We start from the raw sequence: 19,787 nt of genomic DNA on the forward strand, positions 1-19,787 counted from the left end.
TCTCTGCTGTGGCCCAGGAAGGCAGTGGAGGATGGCCCAAGTGCTTGGGCCCTGCACCAGCATGGGAGACCAGGAGGAAGCACCTGGCTCCTGCCTTCGGATCGGCGCAGCACTCCAGCCGTAGCACTCCAGCCGTAGTGCGCTGGCCGTAGCGGCTATTTGGGGGGTGAACCAATGGAAGGAAGACCTTTCTCTCTCTCTCTCTCTCTAACTCTGCCTGTCAAAAAAAAAAAATTGGCTTTTAGCAATATTTTAAAAAGATTTACTTACTTATTTACTTGAAAGGCAGAACCATAGACAGGGAGAGACAGAGACAGAGAGAATCTGGTGGTTCACTTCCCAAACGGCTGCAACTGCCATGTCTGGGCCAGGCTGAAATCAGGAACCAGGAACTCCACCCTAATCTCCCACATGGGTGGTCTAAGCCCAACTACTTCAGCCATTTCCTGCTATCCCCTCAGGCACATTAGTAGGAAGCTAGATCGGAAGCACAGCGGCAGAACTGGAACCAGTGTGCTGATACAGAGCGCTGACACCATGAGTGGCTGCTGAGCCCACTGTGCCGTAGCCAGCCCCAGCTTTTGGCGATTTATACAGTTTTCAAAATAAGAAAATATTATTTTATAGTTAACAATTTTTAAAATTTATTTATTTGAAAGTCAGAGTTACACTGAGAGAAGAAAGGCAGAGAGAGAGAGAGAGAGAGAGAGAGGTCTTCCATCTGCTGGTTCACTCCCCAGTTGGCCACAATGGCCAGAGCTGTGCCAATCCAAAGCCAGGAGCTTCTTCCATGTCTCCTACGTGGGTACAGGGGCCCAAGCACTTGGGCCATCTTCTACTGCTTTCCCAGGCCATAGCAGAGAGCTGGATCGGAAGTAGAGCAGCCAGGACTCAAACCGGCGCCCATATGGGATGCCGGCACTTCAGGCCAGGGCATTAACCTGCTGCACCACAGCGCCGGCCCCAAGAAAATATTTATATAATGTTGACTTTAGGTCTGTTTATTCTGACTTTAAATCAATGGTTTTACAACATACACATTGACAAATCCTATTCAGAGTTAGCTGAAGGAAAAGTGGGTACCTGTGGCCCTGAGCAGCATGGCTCAGGAGAGATGTGCAGCTTCAAGAGCAAGATGCCTTCTCCTTAACAGTGCACATACTAAGCATCCACTCCCATCCTCTGCTTGCAATTCCCTGGCAATATCACCCTCTCCAACTCCCTCCGCTGCAGGCTACAAGCCTCTTTTCTCTTGTATTCCTCCAGTCCAAATTCTATTATCACTAATGTTGGGAAGAGGTGTTCAATTCCTTCCTTCTTACCATGGCTTCAGGATCTCATTCTATAACTCTGGGTTATTCTAGGTAACCTTTCTCTCAAGCCCTATCCCTATTCCTTACCTAAATGTACCAATTTCTTTGATATCTACCCAGGAAAAAGTTACCTCTGTTCTCCCACCCAAGTAACCCAACCAGGAAAGGAGTCAGAATTCTCTTAGGTTCCCATGGATCTTTCTAGACCACCTTATACCTTCATCAAAAAAAAAAAAAAGGCCGGCACCTTGGCTCAATTGGCTAATCCTCTGCCTGTGGCACCAGCACCCCGGGTTCTAGTCCTGGTTGGGGCACCGGATTCTGTCCCGATTGCTTCTCTTCCAGTCCAGCTCTCTGCTGTGGCCCGGGAAGGCAGTGGAGGATGGCCCAAGTGCTTGGGCCCTGCACCCCGTGGGAGACCAGGAGGAAGCGACTGGCTCCTACTTTCGGATCGGCACAGCGTGCCAGGCACAGTGCACCAGCCATAGCAGCCATTTGGGGGGTGAACCAACGGATAGGAAGACCTTTCTGTCTCTCTCATTGTCTAAAAATCTGTCAAAAAAAAAAAAAAAATTTCCCAGGGCCTGAACTGTGGCTTAGAAGCACCAGCATCCCATGTGGGCACCAGTTCATGTCCAGCTGCTCCTCTTCTGATCCAGCTCTGCTGTGACCTGGGAAAGCAGTGGAGGACAGCCCAAGTGCTTGGACCCCTACACCTGCGCAGGAGACCTAGAAGAAGCCCCTGGCTCCTGGCTTCAGATCAGCCCAGCTCCGGCCATTGTGGCCATTTGAGGAATGAACCAGGGGGTAGAAGACCTTTCTCTCTGTCTCTTCCTCTCTCTGTCAAATAAATAAATAAAACCTGGGGGTGAAGGGAAACCTGTTTTTGATACTTTTGTTTCTGGTCAAGAAGGAATAACAGAGACCAGATGTACCTTTCTTTACCTGATCTGATCCCACCTACAACTAAACAAAAAAAGGATAAAATATATTAAGAAATGGTTTTCAAGATACTAGACATCAGACAAGAAAGGACCGTGATAAGAGGAGCCTTGTAATCTCCTAGCTTTCTGCCTGAAACAGCTCCAGGCCATGGCCCAGGGCACAAGAGCTGGGTGGCACCCTGCAGCCCTGAGTTGAAAAAAAAAGAGCTGAGAGTAGAGGAGGCCAAGGGGCTGCCGTCCACAGCAGAGGGCAGGGAGGGACGCAGAGGCTGGCAAACTGCAGGGGATGATCGCCCTCTCAGCAGAGTTCTGATCAGTGCACACGTGCCAAGAGGGAATCCAACCCAGGGAAAACACCACTCAGGAAGACTGGAGCGGCGGGAACTGGCACGGCAGTCAGGATCCCACGTGCGAGGCCTGCATCTCCTGTCAGAGTGCCTGGGTTTGAGGCCCAGCTCCTTTTCCTTTGTTTGTTTGTTTGTTTGTTTTGTTTTGTTTTGTTTTTGGTTAAGATTTATTTATTTATTTGAAATCCAGAGTTACAGAGAAGGAGAGGCAGAGGCAGAGAGAGAGGTCTTCCATCTGCTGGTTCACTCCCCATAACCCACTGCACTACAGTGCTGACACCCACGCTGGCTCCCCTTCCAATTCCAGCTTCCTACCAACGTGCACCTGGAAGGCAACAGGTGATGCTCAAACACTTGAACCCCTGTCGCCACACAGACCTGCTGAGCCCCAGGCCTGTGGCTTCAGCCTGGCTCAGTCTCAGCTGCTGAGGGCATCTGAGAAGTGAACCAACAGACGGGAGATCTCTGTCCATCTGTCTCCATCCTTCAAATAAATAAGTGAGATTAGAGGAAGCAATCTTTAAATCTCACACAGGGACAAGGATAGTTCCTCTTTCAGACACGGTGGAAAACTTCAAAATTCATGTGGCACTGGAAAGACTTGTGCCTTGAGTGCAGAGCAAAATCAGCCCTAGGCAAAATATTACTTTGGTTCCAGTGACAAAGGTTAAAAGCCAAGACCCGGGGCTGGCACTGTGGAGCGGCAGGCTGAGCTGCCACCTGCGATGCTGCCACCTGCGATGCTGCATCCCGTACCAGAGTGCCATTTAGAGTCCCAACAACTCTGAGCTTCCGATTCCAGATCGTGCTAACATGTGAGGGAAAGCAGCAGAGGATGGCCCAAGTACTTGGGCCCCTGACCCCGACGTGGGAAACCTGGATGGAGTCCCAGCTCCTGGCTTTGGCTATTTGGGGAATAAATCAGCTACCAGAAGATCTCTTTCTCAGATCTAGTATTGTGGTGCAGTGAGTTCGGCCTCCACCTGTATCCCAAATGGGCACCATGTACCAGCTGCCCCACTTCCAATCCAATCAGTGCCCATATGGGATGCCAGTGCCACAGGCAGAGGCTTAACCTACTACATCACAGTGCAGGAAAAAAAAAAACTTATTTAAATAAACTTTTTTTAAAAAGACTGTACTTCTTGTAGAGAATTATTTTATTATAACAACCTAATTTTAAGTATTTCATTATAAAATTTATAAATGTATAAAAAGTCCCAATACTATAATATACATGTACTGAGATTTAATAAATATGAATATTTGTTTATGTATGTCTCTTACTTAAAAAAAGTGTTTCTAACACACTGAAGCCTCCAACAACTCATTCAAACCCCTTCCTCCACACAAATAACTTATAAATCATAATTTCATCCCTTTACTACTTGTCCACAAATAACACATTCTAAAAAATGCAAATACTTTTATAATATATACATGTGCACTCCATTTTTAAAAGCTCAACCTTATAATTTTTGAAAATTATAGTGATGCAAATAGTTTAATTATTATATTTTAAATGCCACAGACTGGGGCCAGTCCCGTGGCACAGCAGGTAAAGCCACCACGTACAGTGTCAGCATCCCATATAGGTGCTGGTTCAAGACTCCACTGTTCCACTTCTGATACTGCTCCCTGCTAATGTGCCTGGGAAAGTTGAAGAAGACGGCCCAAGTCCTTGGGCCCCTCACCCATGTGGGAGACCCAGAAGAACTCCTGGCTCCTGGCTTTGGATCAGCCCAGCTCCAGCCATTGTGGCCATTTGGGGAGTGAACCACCAGAAGGAGGACCTCCCTCTCTCTCTCTGCCTCTCAGTAACTCTGTCTTTCAAATAAATTAATCAATTTTTTAAAAAATGAACGAAATCCTATCTTCCACAACAAAATGGGTACAACTGGATCATTATGCTTGGTAAAATAAGCCAGTCCCAAAAAAACAAATATCATGTTTTCCCTTATTTTAGTGAATAATATACAGAGACCCAGTTGTACCCACTTTGGATTGGAAATGGAGCAGCAGGACTGGAACCGGTGCCCATATGGGATATGGCGTCATAGGTGGCAGCTTAACCCACTATGCCACAGCACCATCCCCATAAAGATCTTTTATTCTTGTGCTCTTTTTTTAATTTAATTTTTATTTATTAAAGGAAAAAACATATATATAGTTTTTTTTTTTTTTTGACAGGCAGAGTGGACAGTGAGAGAGAGACAGAGAGAAAGGTCTTCCTTTTGCCGTTGGTTCACCCTCCAATGGCCGCCGCGGTAGCGCGCTGCGGCCGGCGCACCGCGCTGATCCGATGGCAGGAGCCAGGTGCTTCTCCTGGTCTCCCATGGGGTGCAGGGCCCAAGCACTTGGGCCATCCTCCACTGCACTCCCTGGCCACAGCAGAGAGCTGGCCTGGAAGAGGGGCATCCGGGACAGGACCGGCGCCCCGACCGGGACTAGAACCCGGTGTGCCGGCACCGCAAGGCGGAGGATTAGCCTAGTGAGCTGCGGCGCCGGCCTATATATAGTTTTTTAAAAGACTTTTTTTCCAATCCATCTCCCTGCTAATGTGCCTGGAAAAGCAGAAGATAGCCCAAGTGCTTAGGCCCTGCCACCCACGAGAGACACCCAGATGGAGTGCCAGGCTTTGGCCTGGCCCAGCCCCAGCTGTTGTGGCCATTTGGGGAGTGACCCAGTGGATGGAAGATCTCCCCATCTCTCCCTCTCCTTCTGTAACTCTGCCTTGAGATATATAAATCTCAAAAAAGCCACTTGACTATCTTCCACTGCTTTCCAGGCACATTTCAGGCAGCTGGATCAGAAGTAGAGCACCCGGGACCTGAACAAGAGCTCTGATGTGGGACGCCAGACCCCAGGAGGCAGCTTCACCAGCTGCACCACCTAGCTGGCGTCTGTTGGCTTTTGCTCATATTTATGTTGTAGACTCATTGATCCTCCTCAGAATTTGTTCTCAGATTTCACTGATTTTATAAATTTTTGAAACATTTATTTATTTATTTGAAAGAGTTACAGAAAGAGGGAAAGACAGAGAGAGAGAGACAGAGAGATCTTGTATCTGCTGGTTACTCTCCAGATGGCTGCAACACCCAGGACTGGGCCAGGCCAAAGCCAGGAACCAGGAGCTTCTTCCGGGTCTCCCATAGGGTGGCTTCTGCTGCTTTTCCCAAGCCATTAACAGGGAGCTGGATCGGAAGTGAAGCAGCTGGGACACGGTGGCTTTACTCGCTACACTACAATTTGGTCCCAAGTTTTTATAAATTCTCAACCATTATCTTGCCAATGTTACATGTCCTCCATTTTCTCCCCATTCCCCCTGCTTTACGGAACACCCACATATATCTAAGATTTTTTCATTCTATACTCTCTTACATATTTCTATCCCTATACATACTGTGTTGTGTTCTGAGTAAGAAACACAAGAATTAAAAATAATTATGGGGGCCGGCGCTGTGGCGGAGCAGGTTATTTGTTCAAGAACCAGCTGCTCCACTTCTGACCCAGCTCTCTGCTATGGCCTGGGAAAGCAGTAGAAGATGGCCCAAGTCCTTGGGTCCCTGCACCCGTGTGGGAGACCCAGAAGAAGCTCCTGGCTTTGGATCAGCTCAGCTCCGGCCATTGCAGCCATCTGGGGAGTGAACTAGCGGATGGAAGACCTCTCTCTCTCTCTGCCTCTACTTCTCTCTCTGTGTAACTCTTTCAAATAAATAAATAAATCTTAAAAAATAACTATGGATTCTGCAGAGGTGCCAGCTCTCACTGTAAGTGCTTTCTGCACATTCACCCATGGAATTCTCAAACCCTGGAAAAGACAAGCAGCTACCAGCTCTTCTTCACAAAGAGCTAAGCCCAGAAAGGTTGAGTGACATCCAAGCCACACAGATGAACATGTGGCCCTGACCAAACCCACCCAGTCTCACACTAGTCAGAAGAAAGTGAGCTCTGAAAGACAGGACATTGATTAGATTAACTTCTGCTGGAAATCTTGTTTCTAACAAGATCGCAACACTAATTTAATTTTACTTGAAACAGGAAAGGAATTGCTTCAAAATAGCAGTTACTACTAACAAAAAGACTACTGAACACCTTTTAAAACTAATTTCCCTTAAATTGGAAATGAATCTTAATGGAGAATGGTACTGGGAAGGGGAGAGGGAGGAGGAGGAGGGGTGGGAAAATAACAATATTCCTAAAGTTGTATATATGAAATTTGTATTCCTTAAAAAATTAATTAATTTAAAAAAAAAAGAAAAAAACCTAATTTCTCAGGGCCAGCAGTGTGGCACAGATTAACTAACGCACAGCCTGCAATGCTGCATCCCGTATCAGAGCGTCTGATCCAGCTCCCTGCTTAAGTGCCTGAGGAAACCTGGGCTACGACAGGGCTACTACCTTGAGTGTGGTGATGACTTCGCAGGTGTAGTCACACAGCAGAACTGACTTCAAACACGTGCACTTTGTTACATGTCAATTGTTACCTCAAACATAAAGTACAAAAGCCACTTTTGTATTTAATTTTTGTACCACAAATATTCTTAGGACACAAAATAGCCATAAAAGAAAAATACTGGTAAAATTTTATTTCATCTAAATTCAAATATTCCATTTATCAAAAAGAATCATTAAGAAATAAAAAGGAACTCTGCCGGTTCTAGTCCTGACTGCTCTTCCAATCCAGCTCCCTGCTAATGTGCCTGGGAAGGCAGCAGATGGTGGCTCAAGTGCTTGGCCTTGCCACCCGTGCGGGAGGCCTGAGTGGAGTTCCTGGGTTTGGCCTGGCTCAGACCTGGCTGCTGCGGCCACTGGGGAATGAACCAGCAGATGGACTCATTCTTTCTCTTTCTGCCTTTCAAATAAATAAATACACCTTCAAAAAATATTTAAAAATAATAAAAACCTTAGAAGAATGATTCTGAATGTTTTTACCATATAGAAACGTTAGGCCACCGCCGCGGCTCAATAGGCTAATCCTCCGCCTTGCAGCGCCGGCACACCAGGTTCTAGAACCCGGTCGGGGCTCCGGATTCTGTCCCGGTTGCCCCTCTTCCAGGCCAGCACTCTGCTGTGGCCCGGGAAGGCAGTGGAGGATGGCCCAAGTCCTTGGGCCCTGCACCCCATGGGAGACCAGGAGAAGCCCCTGGCTCCTGCCTTCAGATCAGCGCGGTGCACCGGCCACAGCACACCAGCCGCGGCGGCCATTGGAGGATGAACCAACGGCAAAAGGAAGACCTTTCTCTCTGTCTCTCTCTCTCACTGTCCACTCTGCCTGTCCAAAAAAAAAGAAATGTTAAATGTTTGAGAAAATAGGTTTGTTTACCCTCATTAGATACTACATAGTGCATTTATACATAGAAACATTACATAATACCCTATAAAAGCATACAATTTTTTAAAGATTTATTTATTTATTTGAAAGTCAGAGTTATACAGAGAGAGAGAGAGAGAGAGAGAGAGAGAGGTCTTCCATCTGCTGGTTCACTCCCCGATTGGCCTCAACGGCCGGAGCTGCACCAATCCGAAGCCAGGAGCCAGGAGCTCCCTCCAGGTCTCCCATGTGGGCTCAGGGGCCCAAGGACTTAGGCCATCTTCTACTGCTTTCCCAGGCCAAGCAGAGAGCTGGATCAGAAGTGGAGCAGCGGGTCTTGAACCAGCACCCATATGGGATGCCGGCGTTTTAGGCCAGGGTGTTAACCTGTGCGCCACAGCACTGGCCCCAAGCATACAATTAAAAAAAAATTATTTATTTATTTGAAAAGCAGAGTGACAGAAAGAAAGCGGGGGAGGGGGACAGAGAGAGATCTTCCATCTGCTGATTCACCCCCAAATGGCTGCATCAGCCAGGTTTGGCTGTACCAAAACCAGGACTCCATGCTGGTCTCCCCCCGACAGGTGGTAGGGCCCAAACGCTGACCTGTTTGGCAGCTCCTAAAAAACTGACACACACATGGCTGACGCTGTGGCGCAGGGTGTTAAGCTGCCGCCTGCAGCCCCAGCATGCCATGTGGGCACCAGTTTGAGTCCCAGCTGCTCCACTTCTGATCCGCCTCCCTGCTAATGCGCCTGAGAAGGCAGCGAAGGTTGGTCCAAGTGCTCAGGGCCCTGCACTCACGTGAGAGACAGAGACCTGGAGGAAGCTCCTGCTTCCTGGCTGCAGCCTGGCCCAGTCCCGTCTGTTGCAGCCATCTAGGGAGTAAACCAGAGGATAGAAGAGCATGCTCTTCTCTCTGTAATTCTGACTTGTAAAAATAAATCTTTATTAAAAATAAAAAAAAAAAACTAAACACATACATCCACATGATGACTCATTAATTGTACTCCTGGGTGTTTACCCAGAAGAAATAGCATTTGTCCACAGAAAAGGCTTATATAAGAATCCTCACAGGGGACAGAACTGTGATGCTGGCATTCCATATGGTCACCAGTTGAGTCCCAGCTGCTCCACTTCCCAACCAGCTCCCTGGTAACGGTCTGGGAAAGCAGTGGAAGATGGCCCAAGTGTTTGGACCCCTGCCACTCATGTGGGAGACCCAGAAGAAGTTCCTGGCTCCTGATCAGCCCAGCTCCAGCCATTGTGGCCATCTGGCAAGTGAACCAACAGATAGACAACCTCTCTGTCTGTCTCTCCCTCTCTCCACAGTGCCACCATCCCATATGGGCACCAGTTTGAGTCCCAGCTGCTCCACTTCCAATTCAGCTCCCTGTTAAAGTGCCTGGGAAAGCAGCTGAAGAAGGCCCAAGTCCTTGAGTTCCCTGCATCCACATGGGAGACCCAGAAGAAGCTCCTGGTTCCTGGCTCCTGGCTTTGACCTGACCCAGCCCTGGTCATTATGGCCATTTGGGAGTGAACCAGTAGATGAAGACCTCTCTGTCTTTCAAATAAAATGAAATTTCTTTAGAAAGGAATACTACTCAAATAAAAGCAGACACATGCCCCCGAATCAACAAATTTCAAAAACACTACACTGAGGAAAATAGATATAAAGGAGCACATACCTCATTAGTTCATTTACATGAAATTCAAAGAACTAGAAAATCAATCTATAGCAATAGAAATTGGAACAACAGTCATTCTGGAGATTTTAGAGGGTGGTTGTAATGACTAAAAAAGAACCCAAGGCAACTTTCAGAGGTAATGGAAGCATTCCCAAGTAATGAACACAAGGATATACACAACCACTATCAAATTTATACAGTTAAGATCTATACATTCTAAAATGTATAAAATAGTCCAGTAATTTTTTTAAGATTGAGGTGTATTTTTTAAGATTTATTTATTGGCCGGCACCGTGGCTCACTAGGCTAATCCTCTGCCTTGCGGCGCCGGCACACCGGGTTCTAGTCCCGGTCGGGGCACCAATCCTGTCCCGGTTGCCCCTCTTCCAGGCCAGCTCTCTGCTGTGGCCAGGGAGTGCAGTGGAGGATGGCCCAAGTCCTTGGGCCTTGTACCCCATGGGAGACCAGGATAAGCACCTGGCTCCTGCCATCGGATCAGTGCGCCGGCCGCAGCGCGCCTACCGCGGCAGCCATTGGAGGGTGAACCAACGGCAAAAGGAAGACCTTTCTCTCTGTCTCTCTCTCACTGTCCACTCTGCCTGTCAAAAATTTAAAAAAAAAAAAAAAGATTTATTTATTTATCTGAGAAGCAGTGTTACAGAAAGAGAGAGGGAGAGGCAGAGAGAGAGGTCGTCCATCCACTGGTTCACTCCCCAAATGGCCGCAATGGCCAGTGCTGAGCCGATCTGAAGCCAGAAGCTTCTTCCGGGTCTCCCACACAGGTGCAGGGGCCCAAGCATGTGGGCCATCTTCCATTGCCTTCCCAGGCCATAAGCAGAGAGCTGGATCAGAAAGGGAGCAGCCGGGACTCGAAAAGGCATATGGGATGCCAGTGCAGCAAGTGGAAGCTTAGCCCACTATGCCACAACACCAGCACAAGCACCAGCCCCTCCAGTAATTTTTTAATGGAATATTATACGGTTTTTAAAAATCCTTTTTTCTTTCTTTTTGGAGAGACACAGAGAGGAAGGAGAGCAAGGGAGCTCCCATCTACCAAACTCCCACCATCATTAGGGCCAGACTGGGAAGGACTAGACAATGCTGGAGACAGGAGCCAGGAACTCAGTCCAGGTACACCACATGGGTGGCAGGAGCCTAATTACTTGTGCCATTACCACTGACTCCCAGGGACTACAGTATCAGAAATAGAGAGTTAGAAGCCAGGGCAGAGTATAAAGCTTCTAAACACTAGGCCAAATGCCTATCCCTGGAATATCTGAAATGAAATAAAAGATTGCACTTTCTGTATTAAAAAGATGTGGTAGGGGCAGGCACTGTGGCTTAGTGGGTAAAGCCACCGTGTGCAGTGCTGGCATCACATATAGGCACTGGTTCGAGTCCCGGCTGTTCCACTTCCAATCCAGCTCTCTGCTATGGCCTGCACCTGTGTGGAAGACTTGGAAGCAGCTCCTGGTTCCTGGCTTCGGATCAGCACAGCTCCAGCTGCTGCAGCCCTTTGGGGAGTGAACCAGCAGATAGAGGACCTCTCTCTCTCTCTCTCTGGCTCTCCTTCTCTCGTGTGTAACTCTTTCAAATAAATAAATAAATCTTTAAAAAAAATGTGGTAGACATTTGTTCTAGTGGCCTAGTCACCAATTGGGACACCCACGTCCCATCCCAGAGTGCCTCGGTTTGAGTTCCAGCTTTGTTACAAATTCTGGCTTCCTATTAATATGCATCCTGGGAGGCAGGAGATAATGGCTTACGTGGTTAGGTCTTTGCCACCCACATGGGAGACCTGGATTTGGTTCCTGGCTCCCAGCTTCGGCCTAAGTCCAGCCCTGGCCTAGCCCCAGTTGTAAACTTTTAAAGAATGAATCAGCGGATGGGAGCATGCTCTCTCTGCCTCTCAAATTAACTTTTTAAAAATATTTTATTTATTTGAAAGGCAGAGTTACAGGGCAAGAGTGGGTCAGGAAGACACAGACACATCTTCCATCTGCTAGTTCACTCCCTAAATGGCCCACGGGCTGGGTCAGGCCAAAGACAGGAGCCAAAAGCTTAATCCCAGGTCTTTCGTGTGGGTGCAAGGCCCCAAGGACTTGGGTTATCTTCTGTTGCTTTCCCAGCTGCATTAGCAGGGAATTGGATGAGGAGTGGAGCAGCTGGGGACTGCAACCAGCAAGTGGCAGCTTAACCCATTACAACACAACTCCTGACCCTTAAATTAGTTTTTTAAAAGAGGGCTGCTTGAGCCGGCGCCGCGGCTCACTAGGCTAATCCTCCGCCTTGCGGCGCCGGCACACCGGGTTCTAGTCCAGGTCGCCCCCTTCCAGCCCAGCTCTCTGCTATGACCCAGGAAGGCAGTGGAGGATGGCCCAAGTCCTTGGGTCCTGCACCCCATGGGAGACCAGGATAAAGCACCTGGCTCCTGCCATCGGATCAGCGTGGTGCACCGGCCACAGCGCGCCAGCCGCAGCGGCCATTGGAGGGTGAACCAATGGCAAAAAGGAAGACCTTTCTCTCTGTCTCTCTCTCTCTCTGTCCACTCTGCCTGTCAAAAAATAAAAATAAAAGAGGGCTGCTTGGAACTGGCGCTGTGGCGTAGCGGGTGGGGCCACATCTACAGTGCCGGCATCTCATATGGGCACCGGTTCGAGTCCTGGCTGCTCCACTTCCGATCCAGCTCTCTGCTATGGCCTGGGAAAGCAGTAGAAGATGGCCCAAGTCCTTAGGCCTCCCTCTGCACCTACGTGGGAGACCTGGAAGAAGCTCCTGATTCCTGGCTTCAAATCAGCACAGCTCTGGCCATTGTGGCCAACTGGGGAGTGAACCAGAGGATGGAAGGCCTCTCTCTCCCCTCTCTGTGTAACTTTGACTTTCAAATAAATGAATCTTTTTTTTTTTTTTTTGGACAGGCAGAGTGGAGGTTCACCCTCCAATGGCCACTGCGATCGGTGCGCTGCGGCCGGTGCACTGCGCTGTTCTGAAGCCAGGAGCCAGGTGCTTCTCCTGGTCTCCCATGGGGTGCAGGGCCCAAGCACTTGGGCCATCCTCCACTGCACTCCCTGGCCACAGCAGAGAGCTGGCCTGGAAGAGGGGCAACCAGGACAGTATCCGGCGCCCCAACCGGGACTAGAACCCGGTGTGCCGGCGCCGCAAGGCGGAGGATTAGCCTAGTGAGCCATGGCGCCTGCCGAAATAAATAAATCTTTAAAAAAAAAAAAAAGAGGGCTGTTTGCTGTATATGGATACAACACGATCTCCAATATAACTGTTAATTAGTAAAGTACGACACTGAAAAATGTGTGGAGTATGTTACTCATTTCTATAAAATCTCTTTCACACTATGTCTTATACACACACACACACACACAGAGATGATGTTATTCTTCAGAAGAAAACAAAGGAAAAAGGCCACACCAGTTCTCCTGAAAGAGGAAGAAGGTAGCTGAGTAACAGGGTTTAAGAGTGAGAAAAATTACAAAACACACATTGGTACCATTCGCAGTTTATTCTGAGTTGAGATTTCCAGGAACATAAGTTTCCCACAGAAGGCAACAGTGGAAAGCACAGGCTCTGGAGTCTGACCACCTCAACTGAGTCCTGGTTATCCCACTGCTTTCCTGTGATCTGAGATACACTGCTTAATTTATTGGTACTCAGCGTTCTCCAGCTCTCCTATCAGGGAGCTGGACTGGAAGTAGAGTAGCCAAGGCTCAAACTGGCACCCTGACATGAGATGAGTTGGCCTCAAGTGGCAGCTTAAGCCTCTGTGCCACAACACCTGCTGCAACCCCCTTCTGGCTTCCTGCCTATGCACCTAAGAAGGGAAGTAGATAATGGCCCAAGTACTTGGGCCCCTGGCATGCACATGGGAGACCCAGATGAAGCTCCTGGCTCCTGGATTCAGCCTGGCCCAGACCTGGCTGTTGCAGCCATTTCGGTAATAAACCAGAAGATGGAAGATTCCTCTCTCTCCTGCTTCTCAAAAAAAACCAGATAAACCTTTTATAAAAATTTAATATTTCAAAACTTTGCTTTTCCTTTAATAAGACATGAAGGCTTTTGAATCAAATTTCTTGGGGCACAAATCCTAACTCCAGGACCAGTTTGTTGTAGACCTGTTTCCTCACTTGGGAAACAGGGAAACAATGGTCTTCATGAGAATTAAGTAATTCATATAGAGCATTTGATGCCATAGCACTTAATAAATACCCAGCACATTCTTCCATGTGTTTTAAACAAATAACTATTCCCAAGGCATGAAACATCATCCCCCTGCTGACAGTTGTATTCCTGAAGCCTGACCTCTCCTCTGGACTCCAGATTTTTCTGTGAGACCCTTTCAATCCTTGGACTTTTCCCACTCCTTTCAGTCAAAAGAAAGCCTTGTTTTCCATCTCCAACCTCTAATTCCCTCACGCCTGCCACCACCCCAATCCAGCTTCCCCATCTCAGTAGATACCACTGTCACCCACTTATTTGATCAAGAAACCTAGATATCACCCTGATTCCTCACATGCCCTCACACCCCTCTCCTAATTTATCAGCAAGTCCCAAAAGCTCTACTTCCAGAATATCTCCCTGAGTCAAAAGCTCTAAGCACAACTACACTCAGTGTTCACATGTAATGTACGTATGCGATCAGCTCTCCTCATCTCCACTTCTAGCCCAAGTTGCCTCACAACTCAGACTCAAGGCCCAATTCCTCACCAATGCCTACAAGAACAGCTTGACTGAAAGACCAACTGTCCAACCAGGCTTCTGCATACCTCCACCTTACTAGAGACACATGAGTCTCAGCTAGGTTCTTGGCGATCTCCCCTTTCCCTCTGTTGCATGTGTCTGCAAGCCTCTGTCCACCCACTCCTCACAGCTGCCCTTTTCTCACCTTCCAGAGCTTAGCTAACACACAAAGACCAGAAGGAAGAGAAGACAGAAAGGATGGGACATCAAGAAGAGGTAAACAGGAGTGGTGCAGCTTAAACCATGGCTTTGGGATGCCTGCATCCTATACTTGAGTGTCTGGAACCAAATCCCACCTCTGCTTCTGGCCCAGCTTCCTGGTAATGAGGCAGCGGATGATGGCCCAAGTACTTGGGTTCCTGCCACCCACATGGCAGACCCAGATGTTGTTCCTAGCGTTGGACTGGTCCAGCTCTGGTTGCTGTGGGCATCTGGGGAGTGACCCAGTAGGCAGAAGGTCTCTGTCTCTGTCTCTCCTCCCACTCCCCCACTCCACCATCTTTCAAATAAATAAATAAATCTCTCTCTTTTTTTTTAAGATTAATTTATTTACTTGAAAGCCAGAGTTACATAGAAGTAGAGGCAGAGAGAGAGAGAGAGAGAGAGAGATCGTCCATCTGATGGTTCACTCCCCAAATGGCTGCAACGGCCGGAGCTGAGCTGGAGCCAGGAGCTTCTTCTGGGTCTCCCAGTGGGTGCAGGGGAGCCAAGCACTTCAGCCATCTTCTACTGTTTTTCCAGGCCATAGCAGAGGGTTGGAGGAGTAGTCAGGACTGGAAGCGGTGCCCACATGGGTTGCTGGCACTGGAGGTAATGGCTTTACCTGCTACACCAAAGCACCGGCCCCATAAATCTTTTTTTTTTTTAAGATGTATTTATTTACTTGAGAGGCAGAGTTACAGACAGAGAGAGGGAGAGACAGAAAGAGAGGTCTTCCATCAGCTGGTTCACTCCCCAAATGGCCACAGCTGAGCCAATCCAAAGCCAGGAGCCAGGCTCTTCCTCCGGTCTGCCATCCGAGTGCAGGGGCTTAGGCACTGGGCCATCTTCTACTGCTTTCCCAGGCCATCAACAGGGAGCTGAATCAGAAGTGATGCAGCTGGGACTTGAACCAGCACCCACATGGAATGCCAGTGCCGCAGGCAGATGCTCAACGTACTACACCAATAAATCTTACACAGAAAGTGGTGAACAGCTGAGAGATCAGAGATGGCAGGGCACCGAGAGGCACGTCAAGCCTGTCAGAAAGAAGCCATGGGGGAGGCTGGGGCAGACTGGGAAAGAATAACAAGCTGCAGAAGGCTTAAGGACAACTGGGAAGCGGAGATTTTGCAGTGAGAAATGACAGTGCCACTGAAGGGAAGGATCTCACTGACAGGCGGCGGAGGAGCAGTGTGGGGACCACTGACAGGCGGGGTCTCCAACAGGAGCACGGGGTGTGGACAGGAAGGTCACAGAGGAGGGAAGGGAGGGGCACAAGGGGGGGTGAGCACTGACATCAGAGGGTCCCCCCACCTGACCGGGTCGGGGGATAGGCTCTGAGTGACCCAGGGACCCTGACAGGCAGGGACGGGAGGCACTTCTAGGCCAGCACAGTCACTGCCGAGGAGGGCGCTGACCACGGGGAAACCAACAGAGATCACTGACAGGTGGGGGAACTGCTGCGGATGAGGTCAAGGGGTCACCAAGGCTCACACACAGGCTGGCTGATGGGGCACTGCCTGATGGGGGCACTGACCGACAGGGGGCATTGACTGAAGGGGCACTGCCTGACAGGGGGCACTGAATGACAGGGGGCACTGACAGGCAGGAAGCACTGACTGACAGGGCACTGACTGACGGGAATGCTGACAGGGCACTGACTGACGGAGCACTGACTGATGGGGCACTGACTGACGGGGCACTGACTGACAGGGACGCTGACTGATGGGGCACTGACTGACAGGGGGCACTGACAGGCAGGGAGCACTGACTGACGGGGCACTGACTGACGGGAATGCTGACAGGGCACTGACTGACAGGGCACTGACTGATGGGGCACTGACTGACGGGGCACTGACAGGGACGCTGACTGATGGGGCACTGACTGACAGGGGGCACTGACAGGCAGGGAGCACTGACTGACGGGGCACTGACTGATGGGGCACTGACTGACGGGGCACTGACAGGGACGCTGACTGATGGGGCACTGACTGACAGGGGGCACTGACAGGCAGGGAGCACTGACTGACGGGGCACTGCCTGATGGGGCACTGCCTGATGGGGCACTGACTGACGGGAATGTTGACAGGGCACTGACTGACAGGGGGCACTGACAGGGACGCTGACTGATGGGGCACTGACTGACAGGGGGCACTGACAGGAGGCACTGATTGATGGGGGGCACTAGCTGACAGGGCACTGACTGACAGGGTGCTGACTGACGGGGCCGCTGACTGACAGGGGGTACTAGCTGACAGGGGGCACTAGCTGACGGGGCATTGACTGACGGGGGCACTGACTGACAGGGGGCACTGACTGACGGGAGCACTGACTGACAGGTGGCGCTGACTGACGGGGCCGCTGACTGACAGGGGGCACTAGCTGACGGGGGCACTGACTGACGGGAGCACTGACTGACAGGGGGCGCTGATTGACGGGGGCACTAGCTGACAGGGCGCTGACTGACAGGCGGCGCTGTCAGGCGGCCAGGGACGTTGACTGACAGGAGGCACTGACGGACAGGGGGCGCTGTCTGCCTGACGCGAGCCGCTGCATGCCGAGAGTCCTTCCCGCCGGCCGGGCGGCCACACTCACCTGCCCCGCGGGCCGGGCGTCGCGGCGGCTGCTCGGAGGCCCGGGCGGAGGCCAGGGCGCGGGCGGCGGCGAAGCCCGGGTGGCCTCGGGCGCGCCGCAGCCACATGGGCCTGGCCAGGGGCTCGGCGCCTTCCGACACGGGCGCGGCCGGCCGGCGGCTCGGACCCGCCAGGGACCCGCTCGGGGCCGCGGGCAGCCCACGGCTCTCCGCAAGATGGCGGCCGCGGCGGCGCGGACGCGCGCGCGCTCTCCGGGCGCGGGGGCGCGCGCGCGCTCGTGACCGGGGCGGGGCCGGAGCCAGCGGGCGGCCCCGGGGCGGAAGGTTCGCGGCTGACGTTTTCCTAGGCAGCGTCTGCACGGACCGGCGCCGCGGGGTCTCTGCACCCCGAGCTTCGCACGTTCGGTCCGTGCGGGTTTAACACGCGTGGGAGAGACGGCGTGTCCGCCCGCCCCTTCCCCCGAGAGCGCGCTCCGCGGCCGACCGGGCGTCTCCTGGCCCCCTGCCCTCTGCGCCCCGGCCCTCAGGGCGGCCACCTCCCCGCAGCACCTGTTCCCGCGGCCAACGGCTTCCGCTTGTCACCTCCCATCATCCGAGGGAAAGGGTTACTGCGAGCCGTGTCCAAGGAAAATCCTGGAAGGGGTGCGAAGACCTGAGCCTCAGGGCCCTGTGACGCCCTCACTCAGGCCTGTCCCCCATGACCGCCCTCACCCGATCCCATGTCCACCCACCCGGGACTGCGCTCACTCAGAGCCGTGTCCCCCGTGACTGCCCTCACGCGATCCCGTGTCCCCCCATGACCGCCCTCACCCGATCCCGTGTCCACCCACCGGGGACTGCCCTCACTCAGAGCCATGTCCCCCGTGACTGCCTCACTCAGAGCTGTGTCCCCCCGTGACCACCCTCACTCAGGCCTGTCCCCCATGACCGCCTTCACCTGATCACCTGTCCCCCATGACCGCCCTCACTCAGGCCTGTCCCCCATGACCACCTTCACCTGATCACCTGTCCCCCCGTGACTGCCCTCCCTCAGGCCTGTCCCCCATGACCGCCCTCACCCGATCCCATGTTTCCCCATGACCGCCCTCACCCGATCCCGTGTCCCCGGTGACTGCCCTAGCTCAGAGCCAAGCCCCCATGACCGCCCTCACTCAGGCCTGTCCCCCCATAACTGCCCTCACCCGATCCCGTGTCTCCCTGTGACCGCCCTCTCTCAGGCCTGTCCCCCCGTGACTGCCCTCTCTCAGGCCTGTCCCCCATGACTGCCTTCACCTGATCCCGTGTCTCCCCGTGACTGCCCTCACTCAGAGCCATGTCCCCCATGACCGCCCTCACCCGATCCCGTGTCTCCCTGTGACTGCCCTCTCAGGCCTGTCACCCCGTGACTGCCCTCACTGAGGCCTGTCCCCCATGACTGTCCTCACCCGATCCCGTGTCCCCCCGTGACCACCCTCTCTCAGGCCTGTCCCCCATGCCCGTCCTAGCTCAGAGCCGAGCCCCCTGTGACTGCCCCTCACTCAGAGCCGTGTCCCCCATGACCTCCCTCAACCGATCCCATGTCTCCCTGTGACTGCCCTCTCTCAGGCCTGTCACCCCGTGACTGCCCTCACTCAGAGCCGTGTCCCCCATGACCGCCCTCACCCGATCCCGTGTCTCCCTGTGACTGCCCTCACTCAGGCCTGTCACCCCGTGACTGCCCTCAGAGCCGTGTCCCCCATGACATCCCTCATCCGATCCTGTGTCCCCCCGTGACCACCCTCTCTCAGGCCTGTCCCCCATGACCGTCCTAGCTCAGAGCCGAGCCCCCTGTGACTGCCCCTCACTCAGAGCCGTGTCCCCCATGACCTCCCTCACCCGATCCCATGTCTCCCTGTGACTGCCCTCTCTCAGGCCTGTCACCCCGTGACTGCCCTCACTCAGGCCTGTCCCCCATGACTGCCTTCACCTGATCCCGTGTCTCCCCGTGACCACCCTCTCTCAGGCCTGTCCCCCATGACCGCCCTCACCCGATCCCATGTCTCCCTGTGACTGCCCTCTCTCAGGCCTGTCACCCCATGACTGCCCTCACTCAGAGCCGTGTCCCCCATGACCGCCCTCACCCGATCCCGTGTCTCCCTGTGACTGCCCTCTCTCAGGCCTGTCCCCCCGTGACTGCCCTCACTCAGAGCCATGTCCCCCATGACTGCCTTCACCTGATCCCGTGTCCCCCATGACCGCCCTCACCCGATCCCGTGTCTCCCTGTGACTGCCCTCTCTCAGGCCTGTCCCCCCGTGACTGCCCTCACTCAGAGCCGTGTCCCCCATGACTGCCTTCACCTGATCCCGTGTCTCCCCGTGACTGCCCTCACTCAGAGCCATGTCCCCCATGACCTCCCTCACCCGATCCCGTGTCTCCCCGTGACTGCCCTCTCTCAGGCCTGTCACCCCAATGACTGCCCTCACTCAGAGCCGTGTCCCCCATGACCGCCCTCACCCGATCCCGTGTCTCCCTGTGACCACCCTCTCTCAGGCCTGTCCCCCATGCCCGTCCTAGCTCAGAGCCGAGCCCCCTGTGACTGCCCCTCACTCAGAGCCGTGTCCCCCATGACCTCCCTCACCCGATCCCATGTCTCCCTGTGACTGCCCTCTCTCAGGCCTG

General features: G+C 52.3%; 1 protein-coding gene across 9 annotated transcripts in view; it reads right to left on the bottom strand.

The window, feature by feature from the left end:
• Window positions 1-17,257, bottom strand: part of PPP6R2 (protein phosphatase 6 regulatory subunit 2) — a 98,424-nt gene extending 81,167 nt beyond the window's left edge. For 8 of the 9 annotated variants that reach the window (XM_062202622.1, XM_062202625.1, XM_062202627.1 and 5 more), the window contains exon 1: window positions 17,152-17,257. The gene's annotated coding sequence lies outside the window, so the exon portion shown is untranslated. The remainder of the gene's footprint in view (window positions 1-17,151) is intronic. The other variant, XM_062202620.1, reaches the window with a different exon arrangement.
• Between the last annotated feature and the right edge of the window lie 2,530 nt (window positions 17,258-19,787).

The sequence above is a fragment of the Lepus europaeus genome, chromosome 10, assembly GCF_033115175.1.
Source record: "Lepus europaeus isolate LE1 chromosome 10, mLepTim1.pri, whole genome shotgun sequence".
Classification (NCBI taxonomy): Eukaryota; Metazoa; Chordata; class Mammalia; order Lagomorpha; family Leporidae; genus Lepus; species Lepus europaeus.